At 47.9% G+C, this 23,212-nt stretch overlaps 1 protein-coding gene and 1 non-coding gene across 9 annotated transcripts in view; one reads left to right on the top strand and one right to left on the bottom strand.

Annotated features, from left to right (window-relative positions):
* Positions 1-23,212, top strand: part of erc2 (ELKS/RAB6-interacting/CAST family member 2) — a 569,575-nt gene that overhangs the window by 478,196 nt on the left and 68,167 nt on the right. The gene's annotated exons all lie outside the window — the stretch shown is intronic.
* LOC116983598 lies at positions 9,050-9,241 on the bottom strand. Its single transcript, XR_004414754.1, has one exon. It is a non-coding gene; the product is annotated as a U2 spliceosomal RNA (small nuclear RNA).

Raw genomic sequence — 23,212 nt, 5'->3', positions numbered from 1 at the left:
ACTTAACTTCAAAGTCCTCAGCTACTAGTAAGTAAATGCAACAGCTTACAAAAAAGAAAGTGCAGAGTATACTATTCAGCTACGATTCATACAACATATCAGAAATGTAAAAGGCAAACTTTATACATTTATATGGGGAATAAATGCAAGTCAGGACTTGAGGGGGTTTATTTACGATATCTGCACTTATGGTCTGTTTACAATGACTTTCTTCGTCAGGATTTATCACATGTTAGAAGAACCTTTGTAGCCTCGACCTTTAACTAAATTCAGCTGTTCTGAAATGTATACTTTTTTTTTACAAAACCTTAAGCTTAGCATTTGAGTTAAGCCAAGATAATGGGTTGTCACTAAGCTATTGGAGCAGCATGAAGAATAGAGCTGTATATGTTAGGTACACAAAAATGCTGGGGAAACTCAGCGGGTGCAGCAGCATCTATGGAGCGAAGGAAATAGGCAACGTTTCGGGGCCGAATCCCTTGGGAAATAGGTAACGTTTCGGGCCGAATCCCTTGGAAATAGGTAACGTTTCGGGCCGAAACCCAAGGGTTTCGGCCCGAAACGTTGCCTATTTCCTTCGCTCCATAGATGCTGCTGCACCCGCTGAGTTTCTCCAGCATTTTTGTGTACCTTCGATCTTCCAGCATCTGCAGTTCCTTCTTGAAAACAACGAGCTGTATATGTTGTCAGGTGCGAATAAATATAGCATTTTTTACTTTGCAACTGATCCTCCTGTGGATAAGAGAAATGTGATTGACGGGCTCATTGATGAGTCGTAGTGTAAAATATTTCTGTGTCATTTGAACTTGAACTTGCAGCAAAACACACTGGGATTTCCAATTGTGTAACATGCATTGTTGATGTGAGAATATCCTTCCACTGAACATCATGTCATAGTGAGAGTGGACCTGGAGCACCTCGTGATCCAGAAGTATATCACACTTTATTTACAGTCGACTTTATACTTGGAGTGGGCAGGAACTGCGGATGCTGGTTTACACCGATGGTACACACATAAATGCTGAAGTCAGCGGGTCAGGCAGCATCTCTGGAGAGCAGGAATGGGTGGTGTTTCGGGTCGAGACCCTTCTTCAGACTGTGTCTGACACGGGCCTGTCCCACTTACGCGACTTTTTCGGCGACTGCCGGCACCGGTCACATGTTGAAAATCCAGCGGCGACCAGAAAGACGCTACGACTCTTTAGGCGACTGAGGAGACGACTCACGACCGTACAGGCGACGTGTCGATGGGTGAAGCCTGTACGATCGTGAGTAGTTGCCCAAAGAGTCGTACCTTGTTCTGGCCGCCAAGATGTCCCATCTAAGCTGGTCTGAATTTACCATCGCTTGGCCCATATCCCTCGAAACCTCTCCTATCCATGTACCTGTATGCTGTTATATACAGACCTCGACGACCTCCTCTGGCAGCTCGTTCCATACAAATGTTGAAACCCAAGTGCGAAAAATGTTGCCACTCAGGTCCCTGTTAAATCTTGCCCCTCTCATTTAGGTCGGCACTGTAAAGTTGCTGCTTACGGTGCCAGAGGTCCAGGTTCGATCCTGTCCACCTGCTGAACCATTGAATGCAATACAGAATATTAAAAGAGCATGAGGCAGATTTGTGTCTGCGTGGGGTGATTTTCAATGGCATTTTGTATGGGAATCATGAATACTGCTCTGTTTAAGAAAGAACTGCAGATGCTGGAAAAATCGAAGGTAGACAAAAATGCTGGAGAAACTCAGCGGGTGAGGCAGCATCTCTGGGGAGAAGGAACGGATGACGTTTTGGGTCGAGACCCTTCTTCAGACTAGTCAGAGGAAAGGGAACCAAGAGATATAGATGATGATGTAGAGAGATAAAGAACAATGAGTGAAACATGTACAAGAAAGTAATGATGATAAAGGAAACTGGCCATTGTTAGCCGTTTGTTGGGTGAAATGGAGGAGCTGATGCGACTTGGGTGGGGGAGGGATAGAGAGAGAGAGGGAATGCCGGGGCTACTTGCAGTGAGAGAAATCAATATTCATACCACTGGGCTGTAAGATGCCCAAGAGAAATATGAGATGCTGTTCCTCCAATTTGTGTTTCACCTCACTCTGACAATGGAGGAGATGGAGGACAGAAAGGTGTGTGTGGGAATGGGAACGGGAGTTAAAGTGTTTAGCAACCGGTATTTACATACATGAATATATGTTGCTACAATCAGTATCCAATCAATAGCAGTTGTTATGGCTGTTTACTGCATTCACCAATCCAATAAATTAGCTCTTTCCTTTTCACTACTTTGAAGCATTTGCATATTTATTTGAGTTCTGCAGCTACCAGCCGAAGTAATTAGTTCTGTATTATCTGTGGGGCATTATCTGTAACAGGCAGGCAGCAAGGATATTGGAAACTGCCAGTCAGAGGGGAAATGATCAGGCTCTGGGTAAATAATTGGTCGGCCTACAGAGGAACGGAAAGGGAAAGGTTGTTCTGCCTGGACCTGATGTTGCCGTCCAGCATGCAGTAGTAATGGCATTCCTCTAACACTGTGCCACCACTGATTGTGTTTGAGTTATTTGTCCCTGTGGAAATGATCCTATTGCAACCTATGTTTAAGAAAGAACTGCAGATGCTGGAAAATCGAAGGTAGACAAAAATGCTGGAGAAACTCAGCGGGTGCAGCGGCATTTCTAGAGCGAAGGAAATAGGTGACGTTGCCTATTTCCTTTGCTACATAGATGCTGCTGCACCCGCTGAGTTTCTCCAGCATTTTTGTCTACCTTCGATCTTCCAGCATCTGCAGTTCCTTCTTGAACACATTAACGTGATGGGCCCTGACATCATCGGTAGTTTGGAAATTGATGCCACCTCCTCCCAGGAAACAGGACGTGGATGTTGTCAGGTTATTAATCAGAAAGTCCAAATGGCGGTGCTGGCTCGAAGGCCTGAATGGCCTACTCCTGCACCTATTGTCTATTGTTTAAAGCTCCATTGCCATCTGCCTGGTGTCCTTCAATCTGATCACCCTCCTCTCCTCTGTTGTGTATCTCAGGAGAACTTATCTGGAACGTCTAGAACAGGCCCTTCAGCCCGCAATGTCTGTGCTGAACATGAAGCCAAGACCTTCACTTATCTACCTGCACGTACTCCATACCATCCATTCCCTGCACATCCATATGTCTATCCAAAGGTCTTTCAAATGCACACTATCGTATCTGCTTTAACCACCATCCACGGCAGTGTGTTCCAGGCACTCACCACCCTCTGTGTAGAAAATATTTATACTGGCAAATCTCTGGCAATAGATTTTCGTCCAAATTCCGTGTGCTAAGATCATTATTTTTGGAGTCACTCGAGGATGCCTTGCACTCCTTTTCCATTCATCCCCTGCCCCTTTTTTTTTTTTCTTTTTTAATTTTTATTTATTTATTTATTTATTTTTAATTCAAAAAATGTATTCAATTATTAAAAAATAACATTACACTACAATAAAACAAACCAGATCCCACCACCATAATACAATACAAACAAATATCCTTAATAAACTACTGTACAATTATCTTACACTCCTTGCAAATGATGCATTCAACACCCTCGGTGCCCAGCGGTACCGGAACTCCCTCAGGGTGCCCGTAGACAGGGCGTATTCCCTTTCCATCCGCACCCGGGCACGGACGTATCCCCGGAAAAGGGGCAGGCAGCTGGCTCGGGTAGAGCCCTCCACAGTCTGGCGCCGTGACTCGCGGATGGCCAGCTTGGCCAGGCCCAGGAGCAACCCAACCAGGACATCTTCAGCCCTACCCTCTCCCTCCCCTGCCCCTTGGCAGCATCATCTCAAGGCCATGGAGGAACAATTGGTCTTGTGTACCGTCGTGGAGCGGAGCCAGGAACTTGCTCCTCACACCTTTTGGACCTGCTATGCCAAGATGGGCAGACAGCCGTGTTTGGATGGAGCTGGCAAGCTATGAGCCCCACTTGTTGGTACCAATGGGAACGGCTGCTCATGATTTGGAGACTTCTGCTCTGTTTTAACAAGACCAGAAGTGATGCTTCTTACCAAGTGGGAATGTTGTAGTTCTTGTGTATGCTCCACTATTGACATCATGGCTGATCTAACCGTGGGCCTCATCTCCATGTTCTCCTTTGAGGCATCCATAACCCATGACCTTCTCTTGTCCAAATATCTCCCTCCTCTAGACTTAGCCTTCTACAGTTCCCATTGGGACAGAATTCGCAACTCTCTGAGAGAACATATCTCTGTCTTAAATGACCAGAGATGATTTGCGGGTGGCACAGTGGTGCTGCTGGTAGAGCTGCTGCCTCACAACGTCAGAGACCTCAGGTGCTGTCTGTGTGGAGTTTGCACGTTCTCCGTGTGAACGTTTGCACGTTCCTCCAGGTGCTCCAATTTCCTGGCACATGTCAAAGACCTGCAGGCCTGTTGGTCAGTTTCCTCTGTAATTATCCCTCGTGTGCAGGGAGTGGGTGCGGAAGTGGGATAACATAGAACTGGTGTCAACAGGGGATCGATGGCTACCATAGGCTCGGTGGGCCAAAGAGCCTGTTTCCAGGCAGTACTATGTAATCTTGAGACAATGCCCACCAATTCTCAATTTCCTCAGGGGGATCATCTTCAAAGCATCTATCCTGTTCAGAACTCAGAATACGAATAGCTGCAGGAATATGAGTGGCCACGGGTGAAGAAATGGCTGAAACTTGTTGCCTTCCACCACAATGAAGAATGCTGTGGTGGATGTTTGTGTTAAAGTCTATTGTGTATTGTGTGTTCTTTTTTTAAGTGTATCGCTGCTGGCAAATTCATTTCACTGCACCTTCAGGTGTATGTGACGAATAAAACTGACTTTGACTTTGAATATAGGAGGTATCATCAGAAATTTTGCAGATGACATGAAAATTGGTGGTGGTGTTGATAGAGAGGTGGTTGATCCATGGTTGGTCCGATGGGCAGGACAATGGGAGATGGAAGCTACGTTTGAATGGGAGATGGAATCTAGGTGGGATGTTGCCAGGAATAGAGTACTTCAGTTACGAGGAGAGGATGAATAGGCTGGATTTATTTTCCCTTGAGTGGACGAGGCTGAGGACCCGATTGAGTTGTACAAAATGATGAGAGGGGCCAGATAGTAGGAAGGTTTTCCCCATTGCTGACATAGCTAATATGAGAAGGCATAAGTTTAGGGTATGAGGTTTCAAGGGGATTTTGAGAGCAACCTTTCTCAGCCAGAGGGTGGATGGAAACTGGAACATCCTGCCCGAGTGTAGTCAGTACTGATGACCTCAAACATCCAAATATCCAGACAAGCACTTGAATTGCTGATGCATAGATAGTTGTTGACCTGTGCTGGCAAACAAGGTTCTTATACAAAGCAACGTGATGGTTTGTGTGGACATGGTGCGCCTGTTTCTAAGCACTCTGACTCTATGACCCTCTGAGAATCTTACACTTCAATGTGATCATCTCTCATTGCTCCCAGAGTCAGGAGTAATGTCCACAGATGCTGCCTGACCTGCTGTGTAACTCCAGCACTTTGTGTTTTGGTCAAAATTCCAACATTCAATTCCTTGTTGTCCCAATAATCTTTCCTCAAGAAGCCAACTCCTTCATCAATCTGTGCAGGAAGGAACTGCAGATGCAGGTTTACACCAAAGATAGACACAAAATGCTGGAGTAACTCAGCGGGACAGGCAGCATCTCTGGAGAGAATGGATGGCTGACGTTTCAGGTCGAGACCCTTCAAACCTTCTTCAGACTAATAGCTGTAGTCCGTCATAGAGTTGCTGAGGAGGAAAGTCCAGGGTTCTAAAGGGCCTGTTGCACTTGGGCGTAATTTGCGCGTCATTTAGGCGACATTGTTTACCCGTCACGATGCACGATGCGCGCATGGTACGTGGTGGAGTAGGCAGTGGCGCACGGTCGCACGCTGCGCCCCTGGATTTTGGGATGAACAAATTCTTTGTGCGCTATCTGCTTGACGCGCAAATGACGCGCAAGTGGGACAGGCCCTTGACTTGGCAACATGTGCTATCAATGTGGACGGTAGACATGGTACACAAGGTGCTGTCTCTTAGTTGGAACAATTAGAAAGAATTGAATAAAGCTTTTGTTTGCACTAAAGTGGAAGAGTAATTGCTTTCAATAATGGTGCTTAGTGAGATGAAACTCCACATAATTGTGCCTGTCAAAAATACTTAGTTTGTGGTTTCTCTTACATCGGATGCTCAGGTTGTTGGCACTCGAGCCCTTGCATTGTGAAATGTAGTGTGGTTCAACATAGTAAACGAGGGAGAGATAGATCAGCCATGATTGAATGGCAGAGTAGACTTGATGGGCCGAATGGCCTAATTCTACTCCTATTCCTTATGACTTATTACGAATAAAACATTACGAATAAAATTGACTTTGACTATGACCTTAAGACTCCCGAATTAATGGGAAGGAAAGTTTGAGAATGGAGAAGAGAGTAAGGACAGGGCCAATACTGACTGGTGTGAGAGGAGAGGTGAATATCAGAGTTAAAGTGTTGTATATTAATGCACAAAGTATAAGAAAGAAAGTGGATGAGCTTGAGGGTCAGTTAGAAATTGGCAAGTATGATGTTGTGGAATTACAGAGACATACATGGCTGCAAGAGGGCCAGGGCTGGGAACTGAATATTCAGGTATACGTTTTATCGAAAATACAGACAGGTGGGCAAAGGGAATAGGGTAGCTCTGTTGGTAAGGAATGAAATTCAGTCCCTTGCAAGGGGTGACATATAATAGTAAGATTAAACGAGAACTTACCAGTTTGAAGTTTGATCTGTATTTTATGAGGAGTTACGATGAGGGATTACGTGAAGAACCCGCTCAGTGCGCAGGCGCAGCATACTTCCAAGCAGCGGTGTGGAATCACAGATAGACAGTTATTTGAAGTAAACATAGTAAAGATAAGGAGACATCAATTTATTAGTTTGATCCATATAATGAGGGTGGGAGCGGAGGGCACGTAATCCCTCATCGTAACTCCTCATAAAATACAGATCAAACTTCAAACTGGTAAGTTCTCGTTTAATCTTACTATTTTACTTCGGAGTCACGTGAGTGACTACGTGAAGATTTTAAAGCTCTGTGATTTCAAACCGTGTAACAGTTCATACTTCACTCGCTGCCGAAGTCATTCGAGGGAGGAAGTATGTTATCGTAATCAACCATGAATCTGTTTGTAAAAACAATAATGGTGTTATTAACAACAACAAGACCAATTGCTCCCCCGGGCTTAAATTATATATTTTTTGCAGATTCTTTTTCTGCAAATGATACAGGTTCTGTCAGTGGTTTGTTATAAAAGTTTGGAACGTATACTCCCTAGACCACCCTGCAGTAGCCAGGATGTGGTCCATAGGCTCGTCCATCCTCTTAGTTACTGACGTGGAAGCTGTTCTGGTGGAATAAGATTTTATACACGTTAGTATTTACTCCAGCAACTCCCAGTAGTGCTTGAGCCACTAGAGATAGTTTAGCTCGTCACCCGACCATGAGGTTTCCTGTGGCTGACCCATAAGGCTTTTTCCTCTCCCTCGGTATTCCTTATTGTGTCGATCTCTAAGTGGGTCATGACACATAAAACGTGGTTCAGGTGGGTATGCCCGGAATTTCATGACTGGACCTGATGTTCCTGGTCTGTTCTGTTTGGCCAACCCTTGAATGGGCATGTGACACTATCTGGTGTTATAACCATGTTGTCCCATCGCAGTAGATGGGAGAGCTGGCTCTTTGTGTTGATGTAAGGCCACCAGCATGTCCATCTTCAGGGTAGGCTGTTCCAGGGTGATTGACCTGGCTGGTGATCATCCCCTAAGGTATGTCAGGATTTCACTGACATCCCAATTTGGGTGTACCTATTTCTGGGGAATGGATTGATATACCTCTCCTGTATCTGATCACCAGTGAGCGGTACCCAAGTTGAGTAGGCTAACAGAACATGTCCTTCATTGTGGTGAAGACCTGCCAGGAGCTCCAGTACAGTTTTTTGTTATAGTTGAATGTGTAATTCCTGTTTTGGAAAACAGTGTACCATTTCTTGATGCTCCTCAGGTATGTTCCCTAGGATATGCGACGGAATGCTGTCATCAGGTTGATAGTGCTCCTGATCCAAGCACAGCAATGGTCTTCCCAATTCTGCAATTCTTTTAATGACCATGTCGAGGATCACTGGGAACCATGTTTGTGGACTTGGTCCACTGTAATTTGCGTAGTACCCGACTGATGAAGCCGTAGTACCTATTGAAGAGGTAGAAGGAAAGGAAAACATAGAGATTAGGTTCCCCCCACCCCTCAATACGCGGGAATGTCTCCATTGCCGCTGCCTTGAGATTGGTTTCATGTGACGTAAGTTAGTACGTGGTGATTTAATTGGATATAAGGAATCGATATCTGGTGTCCATATTGCTTAGTGATTTCAGCAAATATTTTTGGTTTAAATGTATGTTTACAGTATTTAGCTCACCTGATAGGTGAGTTACTGATGGTCAAACATGTTTGACGACATACGGTTTCCAATTGTTAATAAATTGTCACCTAATATCGATGTTCTCCGCCCAAGTGGTTTGGTATATGCCACCACTGATGTTGTTATCTTATAAACGAACATGCAAATTTGGTGGATTACTGAGCAAATGCTTCACTAGACTTAAGTAAGTTAATATATAACATGTTTAAGTCAATTCATATTGGCATTAAGTATTACAAGCTCAGTAACACATCAGGACACATAAGATGTTACTCAAAACAGGTGGAAGTGTACAACCATAATCCTTCCTGCCGATAAATTGCATGATAGCACTACAGATTAATCCATTTTCCCCCATATTACAGGTATGGAGATAGTTTTGAACACTAGTATCTCAGCTCATAGAAAGGTACAAAGTTCAGTAGCTGGTAATGCTGCTATATCCCAATTACTTTGCCACGTAGTTGATTGGTGGTTAATGTACCATGACTGATAGTCTTAATGAATACCAGATAACAACGTTGTGGATGGTCAACGTAAATATCTGGATATATATTTTGTGCACCGTTCCCAGAGGCACTGCAATACTGGGTCGATGCGTGGAGTGGACGGAGCAAGCCCCTATTCCATCTCCCTGTTCCAAAATTCAATTTAATATATGGTCCCTAGATAAGGGACGAATCAGATTATTAAACTGATAAGAACAGATACTACACTTGATCTTAGCCAAAAGGCCGAGAAGCGATGCAGCTAAAGCTGTATCCAAGGATAGTTTGTCGTTAATATATAGACATGCCATGACGGAATGTTTCTAAGTGTCAGGGCTAGTTGATTCTGGATAACTTTGACTTAAATGCCGCAACGCTCATCATGGTTACTCCATCCAGGTAATTGCGGTATATCCGAAACTTATATGAGAAGGTACTGAATAGTGTGCATCTTCAAGGTCGATGTCTACCATAAAGTATCCTTGGATCCATGGTAGTAGTTACAAATCCCATGAATGGGTATACCTGGTGAAATACTCAAGTAGGTTTATCAACGATGGTGCGACATTCACCATCGTGGGAGGGTAGACCACTTGGGGTGCTTGCTGAATTGGTGGCAAGATATTAATTCTATTCCCCTTGTATTTATTTTTTGGTATATAACTACCAAGAGTGATAGCTTCCTAACCAGGCGTGATTCATCCACCCCTTGTTAGTACAACCCTTAACCTTTATGTGATGGTAGGAACCATACTTATCTGTCTTCATTGTTGTTTTCTTCGGTTTCTGGTTCCTTGTTCTTGTAGGGACGATGTTTGTTGGGGGGTGGCACATTTTCCCCTGGGGCCTGCTCTGGGCCGTGGCCTAAAATGCTACAGGTTTGGCATGCAGGCCCCGAGCTTTCACCAGTACCATGAGGTAGACGCACCTGGTGGACACGTAGAGGTACTGCTGTCTGGTTTAGTGTGGCGCTCATTCCAGACTCTGCCCTCTTGTGCCGAATAGTTTGAACACTTCGTCCAGTTTTTTAGGACTGGTTTGGTAAGTGCCAGGTAGCAGGATCTGTGCTTATGAGGTCGGCGTTCTCATAGTCCTGTTAATTTCATAGATTGAGGGCAGGTTTGTGAGTTCATTTCAGAAGTTATGAGGTATACCGTTGAACAGTAGGGTCAGGTGTTTTGCCATACTACCCTGCCCTTCTGGAATGAGCAGGTGGACATGATAGCCGACGTCAGGGTACCAAATGCATTTTTAAAATATTTAGGTTAAACGCGCTGCTCAATGTATCCCCCAATAATGGCGGGCACTTTGAGTAAATGCAATTTAGGGGAGGCGTGATAAAACCAACGCCTCATGGCTACCTGTCTTGGAGAGGTTTTTTGGAAAAGACAGGTAGTAAGCTGGCCATCAGTTGAGACTGAAAAGCCATCTCGCTAGTGGTGGAGCCACATAGCGGCCACACCCAGCAGCTCTTCCTGATCCTGTACCTCAAGCATGCTTCCGATATTGTTCAGCCAGTGACCCCTCTTCATGACCAGCCCAGCCACTGGTCACCCCAAAGCTAACCATACTAAGGAGGAAGCGATGGGCAGTGCCTAGGCACTGTGGAGGGTATGCCTGAACCCTCCAGCGAGACTGCCCCTCACGTAGCGTGTCTCGCAGGAGCTCCTGCTCCAGGAGCCGCTCCAGCGGCTCAGGCGGCTGTCTCTCTCCCTGCGGGTGGAGAGACGTCCCCTCCGACAAGTCGGAAGCCACCGGCCGGATGCCTCTTCGGATGGCTAGACATCCAGCCCGCAGCTCAGGCACTAGCGGGACTGGCTTCGGCGCGGTGTCGGGATAGCGGAACGCCCGGTTAAATGTTCCTACCGCCTTCTTCTGGAGCTTTTGTGCCGTGTAGTAGCGAGAGCGCCCCTCAAGCAGCGCGTCTCGCAGGCACCTGCACCGAGAGCCGCTCCAGCGGCTCAGGCGGCTCTCTCTCCCCCCGTGCGGGTGGAGAGACGTCCCGTCCCAAATCGGGAACACCTGCCGGATGCCTCTTCGGGTGGCTATACATCCAGCCCGCTATCGGGCTGGGCTCGGCACGGTGTCGGGGAATAGAGGAACACCGGGTAACCCTCCTACCGCCTGTTGCTGCCCCCCTTCCCCCCGACGGGAAACGTTCCTCCTCGAACGGGGACAGTTTTGTTCCAGAGCCTTTTTCTCTGCCTGTAAAACACAAGCAGAAAAAGGGGCTCCCCTGTAAAAGAAAACCGACCTCAGGATACTTACCTGACGGTCCGTTTCTCTGTTGCGGGAGAGCCTAGCTCCCGCTGCCGCTGTTGCACTGCTGGCGTAATGCCGCGCCTGCGCACTGAGCGGGTTCTTCACGTAGTCACTCACGTGACTCCGAAGTAAAATTGGCATGTCGTAAAGGTAATGCTACGGTGGTTATGGGAGATTTCAACATGCAGGTAGACTGGGAAAATCAGCTTGGTACTGGACCCCAAGAAAGGGAGTTTGTGGAGTGCCTCCGAGATGGATTCTTAGAGCAGCTTATACTGGAGCCGACCAGCGAGAAGGCAATTCTGGGTTTATTGTTGTGCAATGAACTGGATTTGATAAGGGAACTCAATGTAAAGGAGCTATTAGGAGGTAGTGACCATAATATGATAAGTTTTAATCTACAATTTTACTTCGGAGTCACGTGAGTGACTACGTGAAGAACCCGCTCAGTGCGCAGGCGCGGCATTATGCCAGCAGTGCAACAGCGGCTGCAACGGGAGTTAGGCGCTCCCGCTACAGAATGAAACGGACCGTCAGGTGAGTACCCTGAGGTTTTCTTTTACAGGTGAGCCTTTTTTCTGCTTGTGTTTTTTACAGGCAGAGAAAAAGGCTCTGGAACAAAACTGTCCCCCGTTCAAGGAGGAACGTTTTCCCGTCGGGGAGGGGGGCAGCAACAGGCGGTAGGAGCGACCCGGTGTTCCGCAATTCCCCGACACCGTGCCGAGGCCAGCCCGCTAGTACCTGAGCAGCGGGCTGGATGCATAGCCACCCGAAGAGGCATCCGGCAGGTGTTCCCGATTATGGATGGGACGTCTCTCCACCCGCACGGGGGGAGAGAGAGCCGCCTGAGCCGCTGGAGCGGCTCACGGAGCAGGTGCCTGCGAGACGCGCTGCTTGAGGGGCGCTCTCGCATCTAAAGGCACAAAAGCTCCAGAAGAAGGCGGTAGGAACAATTACCGGGCGCTCCGCTATCCCCATCACCGCGCCGAGCCCAGTCCCGCTAGTGCCTGAACTGCGGGCTGGATGTCTAGCCATCCGAACAGGCATCCAGCCGGTGGCGTCCGATTCGTCGGACGGGGACATGTCTCCACCTAAATGGAGGAGAGACAGCCGCCTGAGCTGCATCCAACAGCTATTGGAGCAGCTCCAGCGAGATGCGCAGAAAGAGCGCTCTCGCGAAAAGAAAAATCAAGACTTTCGAAGAAATCTGCCCCCGTCTAACTCCGCAAGAGGAGAAGGGGGGGCAGCAACAGGCGGTAGGAGCGCTATCCGGGCGCTCCGCTATCCCCGACACCGAGCCGAGTCCAGCTCCGCTAACGTCTGAACAGCGGACTGGAGGCAAAGCCAAACGGAAGAGCAACCGGCCGGTGGCATCCGACTCGTTGGACGGGGACGTCTCTCCACCCAGGAGGGGGAGGGACAGCCGCCTGAGCCGCATGGAGCGGCTCTTGGAGCAGGTGCTCCAGCAAGGTGCACCCCGGGAGGGGAGCTCTTGCAGAGGGGGGTCAGGCACTCCCTCTACAGTGCCTCCTGCACTGTCCATTGCATCCTCCTTTCCAGAGGATAGCTTTGGGGACCAGGACTGGGCTGGTCCAGAACAAGGGGTTATGGCTGAAGATTTCGGGAGTATGCAGGGGGTGCAGGAGAAGGAACAGCTGCTTGGTGCAGTGGGCCACTACGTGTCAAAACCCCGTGCAGGGGAACCGCTAGAGGCCAAACTAGCGGCAAGTATCAATCACCTTTCCAACAGAGCTCTGCAGGAGCAGGTGATTAATGAAGCTTTAGATACCTATACGGCGCCGGAGAACTGTGAACCTCTAAAAAGTACCAGCGGTGAACAGCCAAATCAGGGGACACATTGGGGCAACCATCCGGCACCACGAGCTAAAGCTGCAGCGGATACTCCGACTATTGACAGCAGGCATCACTTCGTTTGCTCGTTCTATAAACAACACCGAGATGACCACCAATCAACAGGATACACTCGCGTTGTTGTGTAACACGCAGTTTGAAATTAATAATCTGCGGAAAGAAATCATCAAACCTGCCATCAGTCCTCGATTTGCCGGGCTGTGTAAAACACCAGCCGATAAGCCAGACAGGCTGCTCTTCGGGAAGGCAGGGTATAAAACGAGCAAACTGAAAACACACACCACCAAGTGGCAGCACCCCGCCGCATCCACCAGTAAACATCCGCCATTCAACACTGGTGAAAGCTCGGGGTCCGCTTACTTTCACCGTAAGTCTTTTTTAGACCAGGGCCCAGAGCGGACCCCATGGAAAATGCGCCAACCCCCAACAAACACGCCACATCAGACACCTCGCAAGCCTCGTCCGACCAAAGGGAATCAGAGGAAATACCCGTAACCATGGAGGTAGGTGGGTCTGGTTCCTATCAACTTTTGGGAGGTGGAGGCTTAATACTAACAGGAGGTAGATTGCACCGGTTTGAAGCATAGTGGATATAAAATACAATTCATGTCAGAAAAAACGCCGCCAGTTCAACAATGGCCCCAAAGGGTATTTCTCCCTCCGTCAAAGAGAAACGTGAGGGACAAGCTGAACTGGTGAGGCTTATCACAAAGGGGGTCATCGAAAAGACCAAACATGAACCTTTGGAATTTGTATCGAATATATTCACTAAAACCAAAAAAGATGGTGGCTGTCGCATCATCATTGACTTAACATCACTAAACAAATTTGTTAAGTATATACATTTCAAAATGGAGACATATGTTACTGCCAAACAACTGAATTCCAAAGGATATTCGACAAGTAGCAAGAGTAATTGGGAAAGTGGTAGCAGCATTTCCGGCTACACAATTCGGACCTTTGACTATCAAAAAATTTACAGAGAGCAAAGGTACAGGCAATAAAACGACATACAGGTCACTATGATCGTGTCATGAACTTAACCACTGAAGTAATATCAGAGCTACAGTGGTGGGCAGAAAACGTTTGGCATAGTTTCAGCCCTATCTTTATCACTAAACCTACTTTAGTTACTAAAACAGATGCCAGTGCTCAAGGCTGGGGAGCGACTAACTCCATATCCAGCACAGGTGGTAGATGGACTAACCTAGAGTCATCATTACTACTTACACTGGGCATTAACTATCTAGAGATGTTGGGCGCGTTTTATGGTTTAAAAGCATATGTATTTAATATGCAGCACTTGCATGTTCGGTTACAAATTGATAAATACTACGGTGATGGCTTATATTAACCATATGGGTGGCATAAAATCATTGTCATGCGACAAATTGGTCAACATGATTTGGCAATGGTATGTCGAAAGACATATTTGGCTATCAGCTATTTACCTACCAGGTAAGCTAAACACCCATGCCATGAGAAAATTAAACGCCTGGGTTGCAAGTTTGAACAGACCTTACCTGGAACTGGGATTGTCCAAACAAACTATCACCACCATGTCGGCATCCCTTCGAACATCCACCAAGAGGCAGTACTTAACCAGCATCAAAAAAGGGAGAAGTACTGCCAGGAAACAGGGACAACATACGCAACAGCTACAGCCACCAACATACTGGAGTTCCTGGCCATCTACACCACGATGTAGGGATCAGCTACAGTGCCATCAACACAGCGCAGAGTGCTCTTTCTGCTTATCTCAAACCAGCGCCAGGACAACAGGCGATGGGATCCCATCCACTGGTGGTAAAACTGATGAAGGGCATTTACAATATCAAGCCCTAAGCCCAGGTATACCCATATTTGGGATATCAGTGTGGTCCTGACATATCTCAGGGAATGGCCACCAGCCAGATCCCCCGGCCTCGAGCAAGCTACACTAAAGACGCTCATGTTGATGGCACTTGTATCCGCTCAGAGGGTCCAGTCACTACACCTATTGCGACTGGAGAACATGATCACAGCTCCAGACCAGATCTGTCGTTATCCAACGACTGATCAAACAGAGCAGACCAGGAACACCTAATCCAGTCGTGGCTTACCCACCAGAACCACGGTTATGTGCCATGACCCACCTACTATCCTACATAGACACAACCAAAATATACGAGGGAGATGAAAGCCTTGTGGGTCAGTCACAAAAACCTTATGGTCGGGTGACGAGCCAAACCATTGCGAGATGGCTCAAGCAGCTGCTGGGATAAACACTAACATGTACAAATTTTATTCCACCAGGACAGCATCCATGTCGACGGCTAAAGAATGGACATGCCTATAGACCACATCCTGGCTACAGCAGGATGGTGGGGGGGGGGAAAGACCGTTCAGAAATTTTATAATAAGCCATTGGCAAAACCTGGTTTATTTGCAGTAAAGATTTACGAACTGCAAATATTTAATTTAAGCCCAGGGGAGCAACTTAATTCTTTGTTGTTATTGTTTAAAAAAATACCATTGTGTTTTTCTACAAATAGACTCATTGGTTGATTACGATAACACTTCCTCCCTCAAGAACTTCGGCAGTGAGTGAAATAAAACTGTTACACGGTTTGAAATCACAGAGCTTTGAAATCTTCACGTAGTCACTCACGTGACTCCGAAGTAAAATAGTAAGATTAAACGAGAACTTACCAGTTTGAAGTTTGATCTGTATTTTATGAGGAGTTACGATGAGGGTATTACGTGCCCTCCGCTCCCACCCTCATTATATGGATCAAACTAATAAATTGATGTCTCCTTATCTTTACTATGTTTACTTCAAAATAACTGTGTCTATCTGTGATTCCACACCGCTGCTTGGAAGTATGCCGCGCCTGCGCACTGAGCGGGTTCTTCACGTAATCCCTCATCGTAACTCCTCATAAAATACAGATCAAACTTCAAACTGGTAAGTTCTCATTTAATCTTACTATTTGAGAGGGAGAAGGGAAAATCGTCAGTATTAGTTGAGCAAAGGGGACTATGGAGGCATGAGGGAGGAGCTGGCCAAAGTTAACTGGAAAGAGACCCTAGCAGGGATGACAGTGGAACAACAATGGCAGGTATTTCTGGGAATAATACAGAAGATTCAGATTCAGATTCAGATTCAAGTTTAATTGTCATTGTCAGTGTACAGTACAGAGACAACGAAATGCAGTTAGCATCTCCCTGGAAGAGCGACATAGCAAATGATTTGAATAAATATACACATTAGCATATATACAGACATAGTGTTTTTCCTGTGGGAGGAGTGTCCGGGGGGGTGGGTGATTGGCAGTCACCGAGGTACGTTGTTGAGTAGAGTGACAGCAGCCGGGAAGAAGCTGTTCCTGGACCTGCTGGTCCGGCAACGGAGAGACCTGTAGCGCCTCCCGGATGGTAGGAGGGTAAACAGTCCGTGGTTGGGGTGAGAGCAGTCCTTGGCGATGCTGAGCGCCCTCCGCAGACAACGCTTGCTTTGGACAGACTCAATGGAGGGGAGCGAGGAACCGGTGATGCGTTGGGCAATTTCACCACCCTCTGCAATGCCTTCTGGTCAGAGACAGAGCAGTTGCCATACCATACTGTGATGCAGTTGGTAAGGATGCTCTCGATGGTGCAGCGGTAGAAGTTCACCAGGATCTGAGGAGACAGATGGACCTTCTTCAGTCTCCTCAGGAAGAAGAGACGCTGGTGAGCCTTCTTGATCAGAGTTGAGGTATTGTGGGTCCAAGAGAGGTCATCGGAGATGTTGACTCCCAGGAACCTGAAGCTAGAAACACGTTCCACCTCCGTCCCGTTAATGTGGATGGGGGTGTGCGTGCCGCCCCTGGACTTCCTGAAGTCTACAATGAGCTCCTTGGTCTTCTTGGAGTTAAGGGCCAGGTTGTTGTCAGCGCACCATGCTGCTAAGTGCTGGACCTCCTCCCTATAGGCCGACTCATCGTTGTTGCTGATGAGGCCAATCACCGTTGTATCATCTGCATACTTGATGATGGTGTTAGTACCATGTACAGGTGTGCAGTCATAGGTGAAGAGGGAGTAGAGGAGGGGGCTCAGCACACAGCCCTGTGGAACGCCGGTGTTCAGGGTGAGGGTTGAAGAGGTGTGCTTGTCTAACCTAACAGACTGGGGTCTGTTGGTTAGAAAGTCCAGTATCCAGTTGCAGAGGGAGGGGTCGATGCCCAGGTTACCGAGCTTGGTGATCAGTTTTGATGGTATAATGGTGTTGAATGCTGAGCTGTAATCGATGAACAGCATTCTTACGTAAGTGTCTCTGTTGTCGAGGTGGGAGAGGGCGGAGTGAAGTGCCGTTGAGATGGCATCCTCCGTACTCCTGTTCTTGCGGTAGGCAAACTGATAGGGATCCAGTGTGGGGGGTAGGCAGCTTTTGAGGTGTGCCAGGACCAGCCTCTCGAAGCACTTGGTGATGATGGGAGTAAGTGCAACTGGGCGGAAGTCGTTGAGGCTTGCCGCAGTGGAGTGTTTTGGCACTGGCACGATGGTGGTGGTTTTAAGGCACGTGGTGACAACTGCTTGGGCAAGTGACAGGTTGAAGATGTCAGTCCAGACGTCTGTCAGCTGCGCAGCACAGGCCCTGAGCACGCGCCCGGGGATGCCGTCAGGGCCAGCAGCCTTACGTGCATTGGTCCTACTCAGTGCCACGTATACGTCGTAGGGGGTGAGTGTGAGGGGTTGGTGATCAGCAGAGAGCACAGCCTTGATGGCTGTCTCTAGATTGTCCCTGTCGAAGTGGCCATAGAAGTGGTTGAGCTCCTCAAGGAAGGCGTTGCTGGATGTGGGGGTGGTGTTGGAGGGTCTGTAGTCCGTGATGGCCTGGATGCCTTGCCACATGCGTCGGGGGTCGGAGTTGTTGTTGAAGTGCTCCTCAATCCTGAGCTTATGGCAGTGCTTGGCCTTCTTGATGCCCCTCTTCAGGTTAGCCCTGGCTGAACTGTAGGCTCGAGCATCGCCTGACCTGAAAGCGGTGTCCCGTGCTTTCAGCAGTAGCCTGACCTCGCTGTTCATCCATGGCTTCTGATTCGGGAATATGGTCACCTGTTTGAGGGAGGTGACACTGTTGATGGTGGAGTTTATAAAGTCCAGAACAGAGGATGTGTAGGAATCAATGTCCGTGTGGGAGTCAAGGGTGGCCTGGGCTGCAAACGCCTTCCAGTCAGTGTTTCCAAAACACTGCTGAAGTGTGAAGTCCGCTTCCTCTGACCAGACTTTAACTGTCCTCACAGTTGGTTTAACCCGTCTGATGAGTGGGGAGTACTTAGGGAGCAGGAACAATGAGACGTGATCAGACTGACCAAGGTGGGGGAGGGGAATGGCTTTGTAAGCTTCAGCCATGTTAGTGTAGACTTTGTCCAGTGTCTTGTCTACTCTAGTGGGGAAGGAGACATGTTGGTGGAATTTGGGTAGTACAGTCTTCAGGTTAGAGTGATTGAAGTCACCCGCAACAATGAAGGCTGCCTCGGGGTTGTGCGTCTGTTGATTGCTAATGGCAGTATGCAGCTCTTTCATTGCAAGCTTGGCATTAGCATCAGGAGGGATATAGGCTGCAGTCACAACAGTGGAGGTGAACTCTCTGGGCAGATAGAACGGTCTGCATCTAACCAAGAGGAACTCAAGGTTAGCTGAGCAGTGACTCTCGATGATGGTGGAGTCCGTGCACCATGCTTTATTTACATAAATGCACAGACCCCCACCTCTGGTCTTACCGGAGTCTGTTGTCCTGTCCGCTCGGAGTAAATGATGCCCCGATAGCTGGATGGCGCTGTCAGGAACGTCAGTGTTGAGCCAAGTTTCCGTGAAGATCAGGATGTTGCAGTCCTTGATCCAGCTGTGGGAGGTGATCCTTAGCCGGAGTTCGTCCATTTTGTTTGCCAGTGAGTGCACGTTGGCGAGGAAAAGGCTAGGAATCGCTACCCTGTGTGGGGCTAGCTCTAACCTGGCCTGTGTGGGGCTAGCTCTAACATGGCCTGTGTGGGGCTAGCTCTAACCTAGCCTGTGTGGGGCTAGCTCTAACCTAGCCTGTGTGGGGCTAGCTCTAACCTGGCCTGTGTGGGGCTAGCTCTAACCTAGCCTGTGTGGGGCTAGCTCTAACCTGGCCTGTGTGGGGCTAGCTCTAACCTAGCTGTGTGGGGCTAGCTCTAACCTGGCCTGTGTGGGGCTAGCTCTAACCTACCCTGTGTGGGGCTAGCTCTAACCTAGCCTGTGTGGGGCTAGCTCTAACCTACCCTGTGTGGGGCTAGCTCTAACCTAGCCTGTGTGGGGCTAGCTCTAACATAGCCTGTGTGGGGCTAGCTCTAACCTGGCCTGTGTGGGGCTCGCTCTAACCTAGCCTGTGTGGGGCTAGCTCTAACCTGGCCTGTGTGGGGCTAGCTCTAACCTAGCCTGTGTGGGGCTAGCTCTAACCTAGCCTGTGTGGGGCTAGCTCTAACATAGCCTGTGTGGGGCTAGCTCTAACCTAGCCTGTGTGGGGCTAGCTCTAACCTGGCCTGTGTGGGGCTAGCTCTAACCTAGCCTGTGTGGGGCTAGCTCTAACCTAGCCTGTGTGGGGCTAGCTCTAACCTACCCTGTGTGGGGCTAGCTCTAACCTGGCCTGTGTGGGGCTAGCTCTAACCTAGCCTGTGTGGGGCTAGCTCTAACCTAGCCTGTGTGGGGCTAGCTCTAACCTGGGCTGTGTGGGGCTAGCTCTAACCTAGCCTGTGTGGGGCTAGCTCTAACCTAGCCTGTGTGCGGCTAGCTCTAACCTGGGCTGTGTGGGGCTAGCTCTAACCTGGCCTTTAACGCACCTCTGCGTCCCCGGCGGTGTTTTCGTACGCGTCGCCGTCTGTTGGTGCTTCTGGTCGGCCGAGCTGGCTTGGTGCGCGCTGGTGTTCTGCCGCTCCGTTGCAGAAGGTGCAGGATCAGTTCATTCCAAAGAGAAAGAAAGCTTCTAAGGGGCGACCGTGGCTGACAAGGGAAGTCAGGGACAGTATAAAAATAAGAGAAGTATAACATTGCAAAGATGAGCAGGAAGCCAGATGATTGGGAAACGTTTAAAGAGCAACAGAAGATAACTAAAAATACAATACGGAGAGTAAAGATGAGGTAAGCTAGCCAAGAATATAAAGGAGGATAGTAAAAGCTTCTTTAGGTATGTGATGAGGAAAAAATTAGTTAAGACAAATGTGGGCCTCTTGAAGACAGAAACAGGTGAATTTATTATGCGGAACAAGGAAATGGCAGATGAGTTGAACAGGTACTTTACAAAGGAAGACACAAACAATCTCCCAGATATAGTAGTGGCCAGAGGATCTGGGGTGACGGAGGAACTGAAGGAAATCCACATTAGGCAGGAAATGGTGTTGGATAGACTGATGGGACTGAAGGCTGATAAATCCCCAGGGCCAGATGGTCTGCATCCCAGGGTACTTAAGGAAGTGGCTCTAGAAATCGTGGACGCATTGGTGATAATTTTCCAATGTTCTATAGATTCAGGATCAGTTCCTGTGGATTGGAGGGTAGCTAATGTTATCCCACTTTTTAAGAAAGGCGGGAGAGAGAAAACAGGGAATTATAGACCAGTTAGCCTGACATCGATGGTGGGGAAGATGCTGGAGTCAATTATAAAAGATGAAATAGCCGCACATTTGGATAGCAGTAACAGGATCGGTCCGAGTCAGCATGGATTTACGAAGGGGAAATCATACTTGACCAATCTTCTGGAATTTTTTGAGGATGTAACTATGAAAATGGACAAGGGAGAGCCAGTGGATGTAGTGTATCTGGACTTTCAGAAAGCCTTTGATAAGATCCCACATAGGAAATCAGTGGGCAAAATTAGGGCACATGGTATTGGGGGTAGGGTACTGACATGGATAGAGAAGTGGTTGGAAGACAGGAAACAAAGAGTAGGGATTAACGGGTCCTTTTCAGAATGGCAGGCAGTGACTAGTGGGGTGCCGCAATGCTCGGTGCTGGGACCGCATCTATTTACAATATACATCAATGATTTGGATGAAGAAATTAAAAGAAACATTAGCAAATTTGCAGATGACACAAAGCTGGGTGGCAGTGTGAACTGTGAGGAGGATGCTATGAGGATGCAGGGTGACTTGGACAGGTTGGGGGAGTGGGCAGATGCATGGCAGATGCAGTTTAATGTGGATAAATGTGAGGTTATCCACTTTGGTGGCAAGAACAGGAAGGCAGATAATTATCTGAATGGTGTCAAGTTGTCACTGACAGAGTTACAGCTCTATCGTATCATATGTCCTGTTTAGTGTATGTCCAATGGCTGTTTTTCCAAAACTGCACATATTTACCCCCCTTACTCAGTTAGAGCGGCAGGGTGGCGCAGCGGTAGTGTTGCTGCCTCTCAGCGCCAGAGACATGGGTTAGGTCCTGACCACAAGTGCTGTCTGTGTGGAGTTTGCATGTTCTCCCCGTGACCTGTGTGGGTTTTCTCCGAGATCTTTGGTTTCCTCCCACACTCCAAAGACGTACAGGTTTGCAGGTTAATTGGCTTGTAAATGTTTCCCCTAGTGTGTGTAGGGTGGTGTTAATGTGCGTGGATCGCTGATCGGTGCGGACTCGGTGTATCTCGAAACTAAAAACAAAATACTCAGCCATAGCGAACAATCGGCCATAATATATGCGCTGGGCCATGGGCGATGGAATGTAATCTTAATGAGTTTAAAGTACTTTGTTGGGATGTTGCCTGGAGTAGAATACTTCAATAATGGACATGATTGCCCCTCCATGGTCATTTATAACAAGGGGTATCTGTATTAAGGAAGCATTTAGTGACTTTCCCCTGTATCTCATTTCAGATGTCTCTTCTTTGTTGCGTGAAATATGGCCTTACAGTCGCTACTGTTGTACGGTGCATTGAAGATTTATCTTCTTGACCTGAGGTTGCTGTAAATTCCAATGGAAATGTTTTACAGTAGCTTTGAAGCACTTCCCATGTCATTTGTCACTGGCTACATCTCTTATCAGTCAAAGATACATTTTATAATTGAACATAATTAAGTTCACAAGCTTTTTGTTCACTAATTCCTGCCAGCATGCTCATACTTCACCGATAATTTGCTGCCACTAACTTTTAAATGTGTAGTCAATGTAAACAACTTCTCAACATTCCAGTTCAGACAAAAGGTAGATGTCTACGTGTAGAATGTGTCGTTCTAGATGTGGTGGTGAATATGGAAAACAACGTTACTTCACTATTCTCACACAGAGTAACGCTGGAGTAACTCAGCGGGTCAGGCAGCATCTGTGGGGAACATGGATAGGTGACGTTTCACAGAGTGCTGGAGTAACTCAGCGGGTCAGGCAGCATCTGTGGAGAACATGGATAGGTGATGTTTCACAGAGTGCTGGAGTAACTCAGCAGGTCAGGCAGCATCTGTGGAGAACATGGATAGGTGACGTTTCAGATCGGGACACTTCTTCAGTCTCCGGGGTGAAGAAAACTGGATGGGAGGGGGGGCAGGACAAAGTGTGGCAGGTAGTAGCTTGTGGAAGTGAGTCTGACCGAGGATCTGCCTATCACCTGCCAGGCTTTGTCCTTCTCCTCCTCTCTTCCAGCTTTCCCCCACCCTATAATCAGTCCGAAGAAGGGTCCCGACCCGAAATGGCACCCTATCCATGTTCTCCACAGATGCTGCCTGACCCGCTGAGTTACTCCAGCACTATGTGAAACGTCACCTATCCATGTTCTCCACAGATGCTGCCTGACCCGCTGAGTTACTCCAGCACTCTGTGAAACGTCACCTATCCATGTTCTCCACAGATGCTGCCTGACCCGCTGAGTTACTCCAGCACTCTGTGAAACGTCACCTATCCATGTTCTCCACAGATGCTGCCTGACCCACTGAGTTACTCCAGCACTCTGTGAAACGTCACCTATCCATGTTCTCCACAGATGCTGCCTGACCCGCTGAGTTACTCCTGCATTACTCTGTGTGTCCGTCTTTGTAAAGCAGCATCTTTATTCCACTATTACACAGTGAATACTCGTCCTTGTTTGCATGGTCAGGGTGGAAATTCTTTCGGAGCGTTTGAACGGGGACCAGCGTG

Source organism: Amblyraja radiata, chromosome 18 (genome assembly GCF_010909765.2).
Source record: "Amblyraja radiata isolate CabotCenter1 chromosome 18, sAmbRad1.1.pri, whole genome shotgun sequence".
Taxonomy (NCBI): Eukaryota; Metazoa; Chordata; class Chondrichthyes; order Rajiformes; family Rajidae; genus Amblyraja; species Amblyraja radiata.
Note: the sequence above shows the minus strand (reverse complement) of the source record. Positions and strands in the feature narration are given on the sequence as shown.